The 18,854-nt window shown below is 40.4% G+C and overlaps 1 non-coding gene across 1 annotated transcript; it reads right to left on the minus strand.

The window, feature by feature from the left end:
- Positions 1–1,609: 1,609 nt before the first annotated feature.
- Positions 1,610–1,715, minus strand: LOC139179321 (U6 spliceosomal RNA). Its single transcript, XR_011563679.1, has one exon. It is a non-coding gene; the product is annotated as a U6 spliceosomal RNA (small nuclear RNA).
- Positions 1,716–18,854: the final 17,139 nt, after the last annotated feature.

The raw sequence follows: 18,854 nt of genomic DNA on the forward strand, positions 1-18,854 counted from the left end.
CTGGGTGTTCTTTGGAAGGACGGGTGCTAAAGCTGAAACTCCAGTACTTTGGCCACCTCATGTGAAGAGTTGACTCACTGGAAAAGACTCTGATGCTGGGAGGGATTGGGGGCAGGAGGAGAAGGGGACGACAGAGGATGAGATGGCTGGATGGCATCACCAACTCGATGGACGTGAGTTTGAGTAAGCTCCAGGAGTTGGTGATGGACAGGGAGGCCTGGCGTGCTGCAACTCATGGGGTCGCAAAGAGTCGGACACGACTGAGCAACTGAACTGAACTGAACTGATTCTGACTGGTGTGAGATGATATCACTGTAGTTTTGATTTGTGACCCCATGGACTGTAGCCTTCCAGGATCCACTGTCCATGGAATTCTCCAGGCAAGCATACTGGAATGGGTTGCCATTTCCTACTCCAGGGTATCTTCCCAACCCAATGATCAAACCTGGGTCTCCCACATTATGGGCTGATTCTTTACCATCTGAGCTACAAGGGAAGCTAATAATAAGTGATGGTGAGAATCTTTTCATGTGCTTATTAGCCATCTGTATGTCTTCTTTGGAGAAATGTCTGTTTAGTTCATCTGCCCCCTTTTTGATTGGGTTGCTTGTTTTTCTGGTATTGAGCTACATGAACTGTTGTGTATTTTGGAGATTAATCCTTTGTCAGTTGTTCCATTTGTTATTATTTTCTCCCATCCTGAGGGTTGTCTTTCACCTTGCTTATAGTTTCCTTCATTGTGCAAAAGATTTTAAGTTTAATTAGGTCTCATTCGTATATTTTTGTTTTTATTTCCATTACCCTAGAGGTGGGTCATAGAAGATCTTGCTAGTGATTTATGTGAGATAAGAGTTTTATAATTTCTGGTTTTACATTTAGGTCTTTAATCCATTTTATTTTTGTGTATCGTGTTAGGAAGTGTTCTAATTTGATTCTTTTATGCATAGCTTCACAATTTTCCCAGTACCACTTATTAGAAGAGACTGTTTTTTCTCCATTGTATATTTTTGCCTCCTTTGTCAAAGATAAGGTGCCCATATGTGCTTGGATTTATTTCCGGGCTTTCTATCTTGTTCCATTGGTCTATATTTCTTTTTTGTGCCAGTACCATGCTGTCTCGATGACTATAGATAGCTTTGTAATATAGTCTGAAGGTAGGAAGGTTTATTCCTTCAGTTCCATTATTCTTCCTCAAGATTTCTTTGGCTATTCAGTGTTTGTGTTTCTATATAAATTGTGAAATTATTCATTCTAGTTATGTGAAAAATACCATTGATAGTTTGATAGGGATTGCACTGAATCTGTAGGTGGCTTTGGGTAGTATGGTCATTTTCACAATATTGATTCTTCTAATCCAAGAACATGATATATCTTTCCATATGTTTATGTCATCTTTAATTTCTTTCATTAATGTTTTGTAGTTTTCTACATACAAATCTTTTGCCTTTTTAGGTAAATTTATTCCTAAATATTTTATCCTTTTTGTTGCAATGGTGAATGGGATTGTTTCTTTAATTTCTCTTTCTGATTTTCATTTTTAGCATACAGGAGTGCAAGGGATTTCTGTATATTAATTTTTTATCCTGCAAGTGTGCTTTATTCATTGATTACAAATATGGAACACTTCATGAATTTGTGTGTCATCCTTGTGCAGGGGCCTTGCTAATCTTCTCTGTATTATTCCAATTTTAGTATATGTGCTGTGAAGGAAGCACCCCAAGAGTTCTTTGTGTGAAGATTTTACTGGAGGAAATTCCTGTGGGAAAGTGAAGCAGTTTAAGCTTCCACAGGCAGTCCAAGGCCCTTTAAGGAGGAGGTGAACATTCTCTCATACTTTCTTTAAGCCTTGTACAACAATGTATCTTACCCAAGAACTGGCCTTTCTTTAGGTCCAGAACTAATGATCACACAGCACAGTGTCTTACTCCTGGAAATGCTTTTCTTAGGCTATGTGTTAATGATTATAATTGTAACAAATCTTGCTGGGAACCTGTTTCTCAAGACTTGTACCCCTGATTACACAGCAACAGTATATCTACCCAGAGATGTTGGCCAGAACGCGTTCTCCCAGGATAAGCTTGTGCCAAAGTTATCTCAGGATGTGTGCCTTGGGAAAGGGTCTGGTGGAACTCTTAAATCTTGAAGTATTCTTTTTATCTATTTTCAGCAGCTTGTTGAAAAGTATATAAGGCCCCACTTAAACTAGTGAGATGGGTACTCTCCTGCCCCCTTCTGATGTCTATGTCAGGAGCTTTCTCTGTCCTGTCACTTTAAATAAAAATTTTCACACAAAGCTCTGAGTGACTGAGACATGTCTTTGGCCCCGGAGTTAAATCTTCTCCTTCAGAGACCATGAATCCGGTGGCACTGTTCACCATAAGCTATCATCTTGGGAGCTCATCCAGGATCTTCAAGACAAGGTAAGAATACTCAGAGCTGGGACTCTTCTGCCCTTTTACTGTAAAGTCTCTGCTTTTCTAACTCAGAAGCATATGGACTGAACTTCTTTTCCTGGTCTCTCTGACTTTTTTATAACTGCTTGGGGAATTAAAGCTACTAACCTAATGTACTGGATTCTAGACTTTCAGAGGACTTGAAATCCATGCTGTTACTATGTTTTTCTAGCCATACCCCCATTCCAAGTTTTACAGGACACTGCAGACAGGAACACATTAGAGAGCTAGCTGGAGCTGGAGCTCCAGGGACATCTCTCAGACTGGAAATCATCATCCTGACCCAAGAGACCCAGAAGCAAATTCTTGTCACGGCTATGCCTCTGGACTGTATGGATGGAAACATTGCTGGTGAGCATAACATTCCTGAGGACACAGATCAGGGAACTCCAGATTTAGGCGGATTAGAAATGTACCAGACTTCTTCCCTTGGTAGTCCTAGCTCTTAGTGGACCAGAGAAAGCCCACCAGTGGCTCTTGTCTCAACTCCTTAGATATTCATTTTGTACAATCTGCTGGACAGGATTAGAAAGGTTGACCTTGACACTCCATGAACATGAAAGACTATTTTTTCCTCATAGGCCAGCCCTGCATCATCTCCTTTGTTATCACATAGACTCATGTGGCAACTCTCAGAAGGGATACAATGGGTTTTCCATTCATCCTTTTATGACTTGCCACTTCTACTTGCAGGCAAAAATATGCTCAAGAATGTGCACAGGCACAAAAAAGATGGATGTTTTCCCTAGTGGTCTTAGCTTGGGAGACATTCCAGAAGGCTACTCTGCTCCACCGTGGTGGCACCAGAGAAAAAGGGGAAATCAAGCCAAGGTTTTAATGGTGAGGAACTGGACATCAATCTGGGATGCCATCAGGTCTACCCCTGGTGCATCTCCACCCCACCTCGGTGGTAGAATGGGAAGGGACAATAGTGAGACACCTGCATTGGTAAGAGACAGGTTAACTCCAGCCAGGGAAGGAAGCTTAGGTGGAAGACCTGTCTCCACCCCCATCTAGAGCAGGGAGGGATGCCTCCGGTAGGAAAAAAGGTATGGCACTGGGTGCTGCTTTTTTCTCTCTTACAGATGGGAGCTAGCAGTTCCAGAACCACTCCTTTGAATTGTATCTTGAAAACCTGAGATAAGTTTAATCCCCAAAGCCTAAAAAGTCCCTTATACACAGCCTTTCTTTGCTTTAAAAGAAGACCTCGCCTGCTCAGAGAGGACAATCTCTGCTGGGACTTCTTATCAGTCTGTCTACCCCTGTCATCAGAGCCAATTCGAACACTCTTGGGTTTAAAATTTTTATCTACGAAACTATGACTACAAAAAGGAGAGATGACATTTTTTGACACTGAATGGCCATGACATTCTTTAGACTCCTGAGAAAACTGGTTAAAATGAAATCTTTTTGAAACTGCAAAATTGGTTCTTTTTGCACAATTTCCTTGTAAAATTAGGAAAAAGCTGGCTTGTTGAAATACTTTTTTCTGAGCTCTACTTCTGTTTGAGAAACAAAAACATGCCTGGGAAAAAAATCTGAAGTTAACCCTTATCATGTCCTTGAGATACACAGCCCATTCTGTCTGGGACTTCACCATGAGCAAACTGGTAGAACTTCAAGCCAAGGGAAAGAAAAAAAGGGCAAAGAGACAGTTTAAATTTCAAGTGGAAAACTGTGAGGTCTCTGTCTGTCCAGATTTATGTGTGTCTCAGTGTGTCACTGTCCTTGGATAAAATTGCTAAAGGCTAATTGGTCACTGAGCTCTATTTAATTCGTCTAAAGAAAAGTAAGTGCTTAAAAATCAAATAGTTCTAAATTCAAGAAAATTAAAATGAATTGCAGGCATATGTGAACTGGGAGATAGTCACTATTGAATTGCTATCTGGTATTGATGTTTGTTTATTGATTTAATTAACACATTGTGAAGATACTTTTACAAATGATGTAAGTTTGGGTGATTTATGTTTACCAATCTACAAAATGATGATATAAAGTACAGTTCATGGTTGCAATAAAGAATGGGATTACATTTTATTAAGGAAAAAGAAAGTAAGTCTAAACTAACAGATGACTGTTTCTAAATGGGCAAATGGAGTGTTAAATACAGAAAGTATTAAAAAAAAAAAAAAGGGCTTGTGACAAGTGGAAGAGAGTTTTGTGCATGGTATAAGTTTCTTAAGGCTTTAAACTGCCTTTGAACTCTTTTTTTGTTACTTTGACTTAGTGAATAACCATTCTTTCACAGTGAATGTAAGCTGGTACCAAACTGGAATTTGGTTTTTTCTCCCTATTAAAAGAACAAAGTTTTCTTGAAATATGGTTTTTGATAACAGATTATGGCATGCATAGACAAAGCTTGTTCTGCTTCTACAAAAATTAACCCTTCATCAGGGAATTTAAAATGGATAAACAATGGCTATAAACCAAACAGTTGGGGCTATGGGAAATCCAAGATGGCCACGTGGCTTTTCCTGGCTCCCTGACAAACTTAATTTTATTTGATAAGAGAAAGCTTTTTCTGGCTTCAGGGTTAATGTCTCACAGTGGATTTAAAAAATGGTTAAAATGTGTCCTCTACAACCTCCAGTTACTGGAACATGCACTTTGCTGGACAGGTCATACAGACATTGGCAAAAAAACTTCATGAGTTTCTTGGAGACTATTGCTTTCACTGGCATCCTCTGTTGTTAGGCAAGGGTGGCAGACAAAGGGATTGGTTGCATGAGATTAAATAGAATTCTAAATATGATTACAATTTTCATGATTTTTTTTCCTGACATATCACTGGCTTCTAATCTTTGTTTTCAGATATAAAGAAGCTGTTCTCAAGTCACTGATGGTTTAAAACAATTTAGTGATTTACACCTGTGGGTAAAATTAAAACTTTTTTTCTCTCTGCCTCGTCCCTTCAGAAATTGGAGACATTTGGGTTCTGAACAGCCTCATCAAAGTAAAAAAGACTGTCTCCAGACATATACAGAAATCTCAGAGTATACTGGGGAGCTCTAAAAGAGAAATCTACCCAACTGATGTCAGGCCTATGCCACCTAATATGTTTCACTGAATATCAAGTTCCAGTTTTGTTAATTAAGGTCTGTGTTTACTAGGGCTCACTTCTTAGATAGTTTCTTGTGGTTATGTTTCATTGCTAAGATGTTTAATTAAGTTATTAAAAAGGACACTCTGAGTTTGTTCATAAGCTTATCTCAATAACCAGTCTTAATAATAAATATCAGATGCTCCAGGTTCTACAACCCGGAGATTAACAGCAGGATGCAGTCATTTAACAAACTGAGTCAGATGACCTGGAGATGTCACTGGGCTATACCTAATGGAAGTTCTTGACTTCTTATGATTTTACTATTACTGCTAACTATAGTGTTTTCTCTATTGCCTGTTTCAAGAAGTGTTGTCAATTACATTATCAACTGGGTGACTGAGCCACTGATATGAGGATGGTGTACAGTTCCTTATGAAATCCATAGTTATAATGATATGACTGTATATGTGAGAAGAAGCAACAAGAGGGAATATTTACCTGGACCAAGAGACTAGTGATACGGGTATGGTCCCGAGACTTTTGCTACTCACAGGGCCTAGACCAATAACAGCACATAGAGTGAAATCTTCAACAGATCTGGGAATGAGCCTTCCCAGCACTGTGGGACATAATGGTCATGAAATGCCCCCCAAACCATGGTCAAACTGATGGCTATAGAGGGGCCCTGCTCTAGTAACTTGCACTTGCTGCCTGTATTTACAAAGATTAACTCATGGACACTACAGCTGCTGACCTTCAACATCCCCTGAAAGGAGTTTAGGGTGAAAATCAGAAATTAGACACTCACTCTGTGCTCTGGTGGCTCTGGTGACTTCCCTGGTGGCTCAGATGGTAAAGCGTCTGCCTACAATGCAGGAGACCCGGGTTTAATCCCTGGGTCAGGAAGATCCTCTGGAGAAGGAACTGGCAACCCACTCCAGTACTCTTGCCTGGAAAATCCCATGGACAGAGGAGCATAGTAGGCTCCTGCAGTCCATGGGGTCGCAAAGAGTAGGACACGACTGAGCGACTTCACTCTCTCTCACTCTCTGTGCTCTGAAAAAAAAAAAAAAAAAAAGACAAAACAGGCCTTTGGACAGTTAGATAGTTTCAGGTAAAAATTTTCTTTGAGTCCTAATTCTTGCATCTTCTTATATCTAGAAAAACACTAAAATTGTTAATGGTGACAACTACATTGGCTTATATATTAATACCACAATAAGAGACTAAAGCCTACTTAGACAAACAGACCATTGGCTACCTGACTATAAGTCTCTCTAAAACAGCTGTCTATATTGGGGTTCAGACTCATTCTTCTAAGAGGAAATGGTAAGGTTTATTTTGTCTGTTAAGGTTCAGGTTGGCATTCTTTCAACTACTTCTAACTGAGTTTGTTATACCTACATTCATAATGTATATAAACATGCCAAATGGCCCCATTCTTATAAACAGGGCAGCCCAAGCATTGATTCTGTCTAGACCAGGATCAAAGTTACTATCAAATGTGACCTGATTCTTATTTTTCGTTGGACCCCTGACTATAATAATTCCTTTACTGATTTTTGGTCTCTGCATTTTTAATCTGTTTGTTTAGTTTGTTCTTTCTAAAGGATACAACGGTTTCCCAGACAAAGTAATGGTGATGCAGAGATTCTGGTCGCTCTTCAAAATGGACTCCCCGACACGACTGAGCAACTTCACTTTGACTTTTCACTTTCATGCATTGGAGGAGGAAATGGCAACCCACTCCAGTGTTCTTGCCTGGAGAATCTCATGGACAGAGGAGCCTGGTGGGCTGCTGTCTATGGGGTCGCACAGAGTCGGATACGACTGAAGCAACTTAGCAGCAGCAGATGTTCCACTCTGGTCACAGACACAATTTTGGTTTATAAGCTCTCTTTGGTGGAAAACTATCTTGACTTTTGTAACTGTAATCATATTATTCTTGCTGTTTGCTCTTCATATCTATAACTGTATAATGAATTTTGTATCTAAGAGGCTTGAGGCATTTAAGTTACAAATGATCAAGCTCCTATGATTACCACAGGCTTTTCCAACTATTACTTGGGGCCCCTGGATCAGAGATCCTCAGTATGAGGGTAAGGAGAATATGGTGCTTCAACAATTTAGGGTCTGCGCGCCTTACCAGCAGGAAGAAGTTACAGAAAGATTTCTCCACCCTCTTCCCTGGCAACCATATTCTCCTAAAAGAAAAAGGGTGGAATGAAAGAGCTAAAGCTTAGGCAGGCAGTCCAAGGCCCTTTAAGGAGGAGGTGAACATTCTCTCATACTTTCTTTAAGCCTTGTACAACAGTGTATCTTACCCAAGAACTGGCCTTTCTTTAGGTCCAGAACTAATGATCACAAAGCACAGTGTCTTACTCCTGGAAATGCTTTTCTTAGGCTATGTATTAATGATTATAATTGTAACAAATCTTGCTGGGAACCTGTTTCTCAAGACTTGTACCCCTGATTACACAGCAACAGTATATCTACCCAGAGATGTTGCCCAGAACGTGTTCTCCCAGGATAATCTTGTGCCAAAGTTATCTCAGGATGTGTTTCTTGGGAAAGGGTCTGGTGGAACTCTTACAATCTTGAAGTATTCTTTTTATCTATTTTCAGCAGCTAGTTGAAAACTATATAAGACCCGTTTGAATTAGTGAAGTGGATACTCTCCTACCCCCTTCTGATGTCTATGTCAGGAGCTTTCTCTGTCCTGTCACTTTAAATAAAAATTTTCACACAAAGCTCTGAGTGACTGAGACCTGTCTTTTGTCCTGGGATTAAATCTTCTCCTTCAGAGACCACGAATCTGGTGGCACTGTCCACTGTTCACTGTAAGCTATCAAAAGAAGATAGAGAAGGGAGTGAAAAAAGATTGGAGAGCTATCAGATTGTGGAACAAAGTCTGAACCTGAGTGAAGGAGATGAAGAGGGAAGGATGGGAGCATGTAGCTCCTACACCACAGTGAAATCTAAGGAAGTTTTGTTAAGACCATCAGGGAGTCCATGAGCCAAATTCAGTCATCAGATGAGTCCCATGCCTCCATCAATAGGCCTGCCTGACTATCCCTGCTGCTGTCAGTCATCAGAAGGTAGTGATTAATTTCAGGGTAGCAGCTGGGGCCTTTGGCCAATGACTCTTTCAGCAGTTGGGGGTCTGCAAGACATATTGTCATGACAGTCATAGGATTCCTATGAAATTCACACATTTGATATTTAAGATATGTGTTTTTTGAGAATTATACCTCATATACTTTATGGAAATCATATATTGCCAACATTTCTGATGTTTTTCAGGAGGGAAGATGAGTCCCTGCCAATATTCCACTGAAGAAACTAATAAAATACTGTGCAAGATATATGACTAAACATGAAATACAATATCTGTAACGTGGCTTCTCTTGCTTTTCTTTTCTTTCATCAGTTCAGTTCAGTTCAGTTCAGTCACTCAGTCATGTCCAACTCTTTGCAACCCCATGAATTGCAGCACGCCAGGTCTCCCTGTCCAGCACCATCTCCCAGAGTTCACTCAAACTCACATCCATCAAGTCAGTGATGCCATCCAGCCATCTCATCCTCTGTGGTCCCCTTCTCCTCCTGCCCCCAATCCCTCCCAGCATCAGAGTCTTTTCCAATGAGTCAACTCTTTGCATGAGGTGGCCAAAGTACTGGAGTTTCAGCTTCAGCATCATTCCTTCCAAAGAACACCCAGCGCTGATCTCCTTTAGAATGGACTGGTTGGATCTCCTTGCAGTCCAAGGGACTCTCAAGAGTCTTCTCCAACACCACAGTTCAAAAGCATCAATTCTTCAGTGCTCAGCTTTCTTCACAGTCCAACTCTTTCATAGTGATTTCCAAAAGGGAAGGGTTCATGCCTGAGTCTGCATGTTTGCCACAAACCACAACCAAAAAAGAGAATGAAAAAATGGTGATCCACAGTCGTGGTTCTGTCACACACATGTGGTGAAACACTGGAAATGTTATGTCACCTGGGCTTTAGGTTTCTCCTTATTGAAATGCTATGGCTGGATTAGATTATCTCTGAGCTCTCTTTCAGCTCAGAAATGTTGAGTGTTGAATGCTCTCCACTGAAATATCAAATAATAGCTCAAGAAACTAACATATGGATTCAATGTACTTATAATTTGGAGAAGTACCAAACATTTTGTTAAAATATGTAGAGGAAATTAAGCATATTGCCTTAATGATCCATGAAACCCACATGATTGTGTAGGGTCTAGGCAGGAAATCAGTCATAGAAATGGTTGCCTTAGCTGACATACGTTCCAGAGTTAAGGCTGTTCCAGACCTGAGCCACACAGCAAGGAACCACAAGTTCCTACCAACTGAGGGTCTTGTTGAATGTGTGCAGGCTACACTGTCCTTCAGTCTCTGATCTGCTAGATTAAACCTAAAAATAATCATTCTCAGGCTATGAAGCAAACATGACCCCTGATTGCATCACTAATAGAAAGGGTGTTTTGTTGTTTTTGATGGAACAGATTTTAAAAATATGCCCCACATTTGAAGATTTTTGCCTGATGCATTTTGGATCTAAAATGGGTAGTTGGTTCTGAGTCTGTTCTGACTTTTTCCATGAATTAACTGCCTGAAGAGAGAAGGATTTCAGGTTCCAAGAAGTTTTCTTAGATAAAGAAGTTTTTATAAAATCATCCTGAATCCACATTTGGAGGTCTATAGCTATTTTAATTCATCCAACTTCATCAAAATACAGTAGGCTTTAATTAAATCAAAACACAATTACAATTATGTTTTAAATGTTAGAAATCAACAAAATGTAATTTCTCAGAGAAATAAATTCTTCAGAGGAGAACTAAATAATGCACAAATAGTGGCAATCAGAAGCAACAGACCTAATGATGGCCAAGATTTATTCTTGGAAAATTGACATGCTTTAAGAGCATACTACCTAAAAGTTTTAGGCACAGTCTCATAATATAACTTACTGATATGTGGAGTGGGAAATCTGATCAATACTCATAGCAAGAGTAAACACACCTTCATTATGAATTAGAGGAAGAATTGGCTCAATTAACTGGAGACAATAATTCATAAGGTTATTTTTGATGTATCTTGTAATTCTACAACTAATGATGAAAATAAAGGACAACATTTAGTTAAGTCAGTTTCTGTGGTAAAACATTATTTATTAAGGCAACAAAGATAATGGGGAACAAGCCTGAGATAATACCACCAAAAATCTTACCAAGAATTAGACTGAATATAATTTGATTAAAAGACCACTGAGAATCCCCAGGGAATTTGACTCTGGAGGCCAGTGGGATTTGATTACAGAACTACACAGTACTGGGGAAACAGACTCTTGGAGGGCACAAACGAAACCTTGTGCTCACCAGGACCCAGAAGAAAGGAGCAGTGACCCCATAAGAGACTGACCCTAACTTGCTTGTGAGTGCTCAGCAGTCTCTGGCAGAGGCGTGGGTGAGAGTGGCCTGCTACAGGGTGGGGGGCACTACGTGCAAGGAATGCCTGCACAGGACCTTTTGAAGGAGGTCGCCACTATCTTCATTACCTCCACCATAGTTTGGTCTCAGGTCAAACAACAGGGAGGGAACACAATCCCACCCATCAACAGAAAATTGGATTACAGATTTACTGAGCTTGGCCCTGCCCATCAGAACAAGACCCAGTTTCCCCCACAGTCAGTCTCTGTCATCAGGAAGCTTCCATAAGCCTCTTATTCTTATCTGTCAGAGGGAAGACAGAATGAAAATCACAATCACAGAAAACTAATCAAACTGATCACATGGACCACAGCCTTTCCTAACTCAATGAAACTATAAGCCATGCCATGTAGGGCCACTCAAGACTGACAGGTCATGGTGGAAAGTTCTGACAAAAAAGTGGTCCACTGGAGAAGGGAATGGCAAACCACATCACTATTCTTGCTTTGAGAACCTCATGAACAGTATGAAAAGGCAAAAAGATATGACACTGAAAGATAAACTTGTCAGGTCAGTAGGTGTCAAATATGCTACTGGAGAAGAGTAGAGAAATAACTCCAGAAAGAATGAAGAGATGGAGCCAAAGTGAAAACAAAGCCCAGTTGTGGATGTGACTGGTGATGGAAGTAGCATCTGATGCTATAAAGAACAATATTGCATAGGAACCTGGAATGTTAGGTCCATGAATCAAGGTAAATTGGAAGTAGTCAAACAGGAGATGGAAAGAGGGAACATTGACATTTTAGGAATAAGTGAACTATAATGGACTGGAATGGGGGAATTAATGCGGATGACCTTTATATCTACTACTGTGGGCAAGAATCTCTTAGAAGAAATGTAGGAGCTCTTATAATCAACAAAAGAATCTGAAATGCAGTACTTGGGTGAAATCTCAAAAACAACAGAATGATCTCTGTTCATTTCAAAGGCAAGCCATTCAATATCACAGCAATCCAAGTCTATGCCCCAACCAGTAATGCTGAAGAAGCTGAAGCTGAACGGTTCTATGGAAACCTACAAGACCTTCTAGAACTAACACCCAAAAAAGATGTCCTTTTCATCACAGGGGACTGGAGTACAAAGGTAGGAAGTCAAGAAACAGCTGGAGTAACAGGCAAGTTTGGCTTGTAGTACAAAATGAAGCAAGGCAAAGACTAACAGAGTTTTGCTAAGAGAAGGCACTGGTCATAGCAAACATCCTCTTCCAACAACACAAGAGAAGACTCGATACATGGACATCACCAGATGGAAAATAACGAAATCAGGTCAATTATATTTCTTGCAGCCAAGGATGGGGAAGCTCTATACAGTCAGTAAAAACAAGACCGGGAGCTGACTGTGGCTCAGATCATGAACTCCTTATTGATAAATTCAGACCGAAATTGAAGAAAGTAAGGAAAACCACTAGACCATTTAGATATCACCTAAATCAAATCCCTTATGATTATAGAGTAGAAGTAACAAATAGATTCAAAGGAGTAGATCTGATAGACAGAGTGCCTAAAGAACTATGGATGGAGGTTTGTGACATTGTACAGGAGGCAGAGATCAAACCACCCCCAGGAAAAAGAAATGCAAAGAGGCAAAACGGCTACGTGAGGAAGCCTTACAAATAACAGAAAAGAAGAGAAGCTAAAGGCAAAAGAGAAAAGGAAAGATACACCCATTTGAATGCAGAGTTCCAATGAATAGTAAACAGAGATAAGAAAGCCTTCCTCAGTGATCAGTGCAAAGAAATAGAGGAAAACAATAGAATGGGAAAGCCTAGAGATCTCTTCAAGAAAATTAGAGATACCAAAGGAATATTTCATGCAAAGATGAGCACAATAAAGGACAAAATTGGTATGGACCTAACAAAAGAAGAAGATATTAAGATGAGGTGGCAACAATACACAGAAAAAATGTAGAAAAAAGATTTCCATGATCCAGATAATCACAATGGTGTGATCACTCACCTAGAGCCAGACATCTTGGAACACAAGTTCAGGTGGGTCTTAGGAAGCATCACTACGAACAAAGCTAGTGGAAGTGATGGAATTCCAGTTGAGTTATTTCAAATCCTAAAAAATGATGCTGTAAAAGTGTTGTACTCAATATGCCAGCAAATTTGGAAAACTCAGCAGTGGCCACAGGACTGGAAAAGGTGAGTTTTCATTCCAATCCCAATTAAAGGCAATGCCAAAGATTGTTCAAACTACCGCACAATTGCACTCATCTCACATGCTAGCAAGTAATGCTCAAAATTCTCCAGGGCAAGCTTCAACAGTACATGAATGGTGAACTTCCAGGTGTTCAAGCCAGATTTAGGAAAGGCAGAGGAACAGAGATAAAATTGCCAACATCCATTGGATCATTGAAAAAGGAAGTAAGATTCAGAAAAACATCTACTTCTGTTTTATTGACTATGCCAAAGTCTTTGACTGTGTGGATCACAACAAACTGTGGAAAATTCTTCAAGACATGGGAATATCAGACCACTTTACCTGCTTCCTGAGAAATCTTTATGCAGGTCAAGAAGCAACAGTTAAAACTGGACATGGAACAACAGACTGGTTCCACATTGAGAAAGCAGTATGTCAAGGCTGTATATTGTCACCCTGCTTATTTAACTTACATGCAGAGTACATCATTCAAAATGCCGGCTGGATGAAGCACAAACAGGAATCAAGATTGCCAGGAGAAATATCAATAACCTCAGATATACAGATGACACCACCTTTATGGCAGAAAGTGAAGAACTAAAGAGCCTCTTGATGACAGTGAAAGAGGAGAGTGAAAAAGTTGGCTTACAACTCAACATTCAAGAAACTAAGAATATAGCATCTGCGTCCCCTCACTTCATGGCAAATAGATGGGGAAACAATGGTAACAGTGACAGACTTTATTTTGGAGGGCTCCAAAATCACTGCAGATGGTGACTGCAGCCATGACATTAAAAGATGCTTGCTCCTTGGAAGAAAAGCTATGACCAACCTAGAAAGCATGTTAAAAAGCAGAGACATTACCTTGCTGAAAAAGGTCCATCAAATCAAAGGTGTGGTTTTTCAGTAGTCATGTATGGATGTGAGAGTTGGACTATAAAGAAAACTGAGCACCAAAGAATCGATGCTTTTGAACTGTGGTATTGGAGAAGACTCTTGAGAGTCCCTTGGACTGCAAGGAGATCCAACCAGTCCATCCTAAATGAAATCAGTCCTGAATATTCATTGGAAGGACTGATGCCGAAGCTGAAACTACAATACTTTGGCCACCTGATGCAAAGAACTGACTGATTGTAAAAGATCCTGATGCTGGGAAAGATTGAAGGCAGGAGGAGAAGGAGATGACAGAGGATGAGATGGTTGGATGGCATCACCAACTCAATGGACATGAATTTGTTCAAGTTCCTGGAGTTTGTGATGGACAGGGGAACCTGGAATGCTGCAGTTCATGGGGTCACAAAGAGTCGGACACGACTGAGCAACTGAACTGAACTGAACTGAACTGAAAAGACAACAGACAAAAGACATTGCCAGCCATCTCCTGTACCTGGTTGAAATACCTGTAATATTTCTCTAATACATCCAAAGCAATTAAGAAAACAAAAGGGCAGCTACTTGTTTTTCAGTGTTCACCAAAAGAGCCACCTTGCTCTTATCTGTCTTGGTCTTGTTATCAACAGACTTAAAAAAGTTCTAATTTGAAGTAACTGGCCAGGAATAATGAAGGTGACCAAAAAGGAGAAGACTCAAGCCAGTGAATGATTATCATAGGCCCTCACTCACCTAAAGTGAGAGTCTTTATAGAAACTAAAAGAAAGCAAATTTATATTCCAGTCTGTACTAGCAAATACTAAGCTACTCTGAGATACATGGAAACTGGGTTCTAGACCTGACCCTGCTGTGAACTCACTGGCACATGTCACTTAGGCTTTTTGGGTTCCAGCAGCATCTGTAAATGTGAGAACCTCACACGTGGGAGCTCTTCCTTCTACAAATCACCCTATCTCTTTGACTCTAACACTTCAAGACCATCACCACACAGTCCAGAGCACATAAGCAGGAATAGTGGAACAGCTAATAGGAAAAATCAACGCTAACTCATCTAGCCTCTTAAGTCTCAGCCATTTTTAAAAAGACTTTTTCTTGATGTGAACCATTTTAAAGGTATTTATTGAATTTGTTACACTATTGCTTCTGTTTTATGCTTTTTTTTTCTGTGGCCACGAAACATGTGGGATCTTAGCATCCTGACCAGGGGTTGAACTTGCACCCCTGCACTGGAAGGCCGAGTCGTAAGCACTGGACTACCTCAGGAGGAGGAGGACCTGAGGAGTCCCTCTCAGTCGTTTTTGTTGAGAAGTTTTTGCTAATCATCCACCTTTATGAGCTTTAGCCAGTTTTTCCTGCTAGGCAGTTCCTCATTTTATTTCTAAGAACTACACATCAGAAACCTTTTTGTTGCAAACCAATGACCCTCGGGTTAACCAGCCTTCTGAGGTGTTTTGTTTGGTCCTAAAGAACTGTACTCAGCTTGAAAGGCAAGGTCAATGGGCAAGAGCTTTGTAGTGCAGGCAGCTGCCCCCTTCTTGTGCTGATGATTCACACTTGACCTCTGTAGACCTGAATTTTCATCCCTTACACGGAGATAAGCTTTGTTTTTACATAAACCAGGAAAAGTACACTGATGCACAGAATATTTTTTAAACACTTATTTTCAAATAATTAGTACTTTTCCTTTCTCCCTCAAAACTTCAGGGAACCATAGGTGCTTAGCGACACAACACTAAGAAGGGACATACACACACACAGAGACTCAAACACACAAAAATAATTCTACTTCGATGATGTTATATAGAGTTTTACAGTTAGAAAAATATCAAAAATAATCTCAATTTTTAGCCCATACATATGTTTTGGTTGTTTTGGTAAACAAAATCTTCTTTGAACTTAAAAAAGATGGAGAAAATGGGATAGAGACTGTTAACTGGAGGAGAACAAAATCTTTCTGAAGCTTCTGAATTGCCAAGGTCACCTTCTGGCCCCAAGTGAAAATTGTTCAGTTGTGTTTGACTCTTTGCTACCCTGTGGACTATACAGCCCATGGAATTCTCCAGGCCAGAATACTGGAGAGGGTAGCTGTTCCCTTCTCCAGGGGATCTTCCCAACCCAGGGATTGAACCCATGTCTCCTGCATTGCAGGTGGATTCTTTACCAGCTGAGCCACAAGGGAAGACCAAGAATACTGCAGTGGGTAGCCTATCACTTAACCAGTGGATCTTCCTGACCCAGAAATTGAACCGGGGTCTTTGCAGGAGGATTCTTTACAAACTGAGCTATCAGGGAAGCCCAGAATCCCTGATATCTGGCCCTGGAATCATGATATTAATATTATTCTCAAAAAAAAAAATATTATTCTCTTTGCTGAGCAGAAGTTTAGTCATGACTCTCTTAATTGTTTCCCTAAATTTCTACCCTTCACATCCACTTCTTAATTCTGAGTATTCTGCACACAGAGAACCTTATTCTATGAAATGAGTTATTCCAAATTCTGTACACAATAGAGCTGCCTTAGTTCCTTTGAAAGTGAAAGTGAAGTAGCTCAGTCATGTCCAACTCTTTGTGACCCCCATGGACTGTAGCCCACCAGGCTTCTCAGTCCATGGGACTTCCCAGGCAAGAATACTGGAGTGGGTTGCCATTTCCTTCTCCAGGGGATCTTTAGTTCCTTTACTTGGTTACAATTGTTCACTATAAGCTTGTGTCTGTGCAGATTTCAGGACTTAGATATCTTTAGGGATTAATTTCCCTCCTTTCTGTGGAACCAGCACAGAGAAGTCCAAATGTTCTCCTGGGCTAATTAACTACTTTGGGAGCCCGGCATCTCAGAGTAGAAAGAGTTCTCAAAGGTCATTTAGTCTAACCATTCATCAGACACTTAAACCTCATTTGTCATTTAATGTTGGTAGTTAAAATATGGCATGTTTATTTATCTTTACTGAAAAAGGACTGATGCTGAAGCTGAAACTCCAATACTTTGACCACCTGATGCAAAGAACTGACTAATTAGAAAAGACCCTGATGTGGGGAAGGGTTGAAGGCAGGAAGAGAAGGGGATGACAGAAGATGAGACAGTTGGATAGCATTACCGACTCAATGGACATGAGTCTGAGCAAGCTCTGAAAGCTGGTGATGGACAGGGAAGTCTGGCGTGCAATAGTCATGGGGTTGCAAAGAGTCAGACGTGACTGAGTGACTGAACTGACTGACTGACTGAAAAAGAACTCTCTCTGGTAAAGCATGCCACACCAGATGAAGGCAGCCTTGTTAAGTCTTACTGTGAGCTCACATCACTTCCTATTTCTACTCATATCGTCAGTTCTGTACTTATTGTGCCTAAAGTGACATTTCTTAATACATTTTGATGTCCCTGCATTACTGCCTGTTTCTGCACCCTAGAAATTTCTAATCCCTTCAAGTCATTGCTTCACCAGTTTAATGGTTCTTTGGTAAATTTGGTCCAATCAATTTTTGCCAAAAAATAATGCCCAACTCAGGCTACCCAGGCAGCCCTAGCGGTAAAGAACCCTCCTGCCAATGCAGGAGACGTAAGAGACTCGGGTTTGATCCCTAGATCAGGAAGCTCCTCTGGAGGAGGGCATGGTAACCCACTCCAATATTATTGCCTGGAGAATCTCATGGACAGAGGAGCCTGTCAGGCTACAGTCCACATGGTCGCAGAGTCAGACACAACTGAAGTGACTTAGCATGCATGCACAATACCCAGTTCAGAATAGGACACTTTCTACGACTTGAGTTCCTGAACAGAAATTCCAGCTTCGTCCTGGATGTACTAATATCTAAATCACATTTCTGGGCAAGGGCTCATCCTTAACAGTTCTGTGAAACACTGGGGGGATTAATGAAGCCAGACACAGCTGTTAAAGTTTCCTTCCTGGAGAAATTTACCTGAGATTCATAACTCTTTCCCTACTCTTCAAAACTGAACAAAACTATTAACAAAATGAAAATGAAAATCTGGTTCATTTATGTTTCAGGCTAAAAATTTTATTCAGTTTTTTTATACCTGCAATTTCTTCGTTAATATTTAATTTAGATTTGAGTAATGTACTCGGTTTTATTTGTGTGTGTTGCAGATATTTTTATCTGCTGAAATGCTTTGATTATTATTATATATTCTATTCTAGCATTTTGTAGGAATGTCACTTCCATTTTCTACTCATTTTATCTCCATCCTCCCAGACTAGCCCAGAGCAGTTGTATGTGGAGATAGCTGACTAGATTTTCAGGCTAATTTGGTTTCTTATTCTTAGTATACTCTTATGGCTCACAGCTACGGCCAGGTTGCAGTCAAACTGAACATGTGGAAGCTGGTGGAGTGCAGGATGGGCTGTACCAAGGAGACATGGGAGAATTCATGCTCTGCAGGTTCACAAAATTCACAAGAAAAAAAGAATTCTAACTATGTTGTGTACATCCTCAGTCATGTCTGACTCTTTGCAATCCCATGGACAGTGGCCCAGAAGGCTCTTCTGTCCATGGGGTTTCCCAAGCAAGAATACTGGAGTGGGTTGCCATTTCCTTCTCTAGGGGATCTTCCTGACCCAGGGATCGAACCCACGTCTTCCACATCCCCTGCATTAGTAAGTGGATTCTTTACCATTACACTACCCAGGAAGCCTAACAATGCATGGTAACAGATGTTAATTAAACAGTGTGGTGATCACATGCCAATAGTATATACAAAATATATTTCTTAATTTAAAAAAATAATTCAGGAAACCCAGTATCTTCAGAAAGCAGAGAGAAAGCAAAGAATCTACCCTCATATGATCTCAAACTCATCATCATATTAATCAGGTTGGGC

Source organism: Bos indicus, chromosome 2 (assembly GCF_029378745.1).
Source record: "Bos indicus isolate NIAB-ARS_2022 breed Sahiwal x Tharparkar chromosome 2, NIAB-ARS_B.indTharparkar_mat_pri_1.0, whole genome shotgun sequence".
In the NCBI taxonomy this organism is placed as follows: Eukaryota; Metazoa; Chordata; class Mammalia; order Artiodactyla; family Bovidae; genus Bos; species Bos indicus.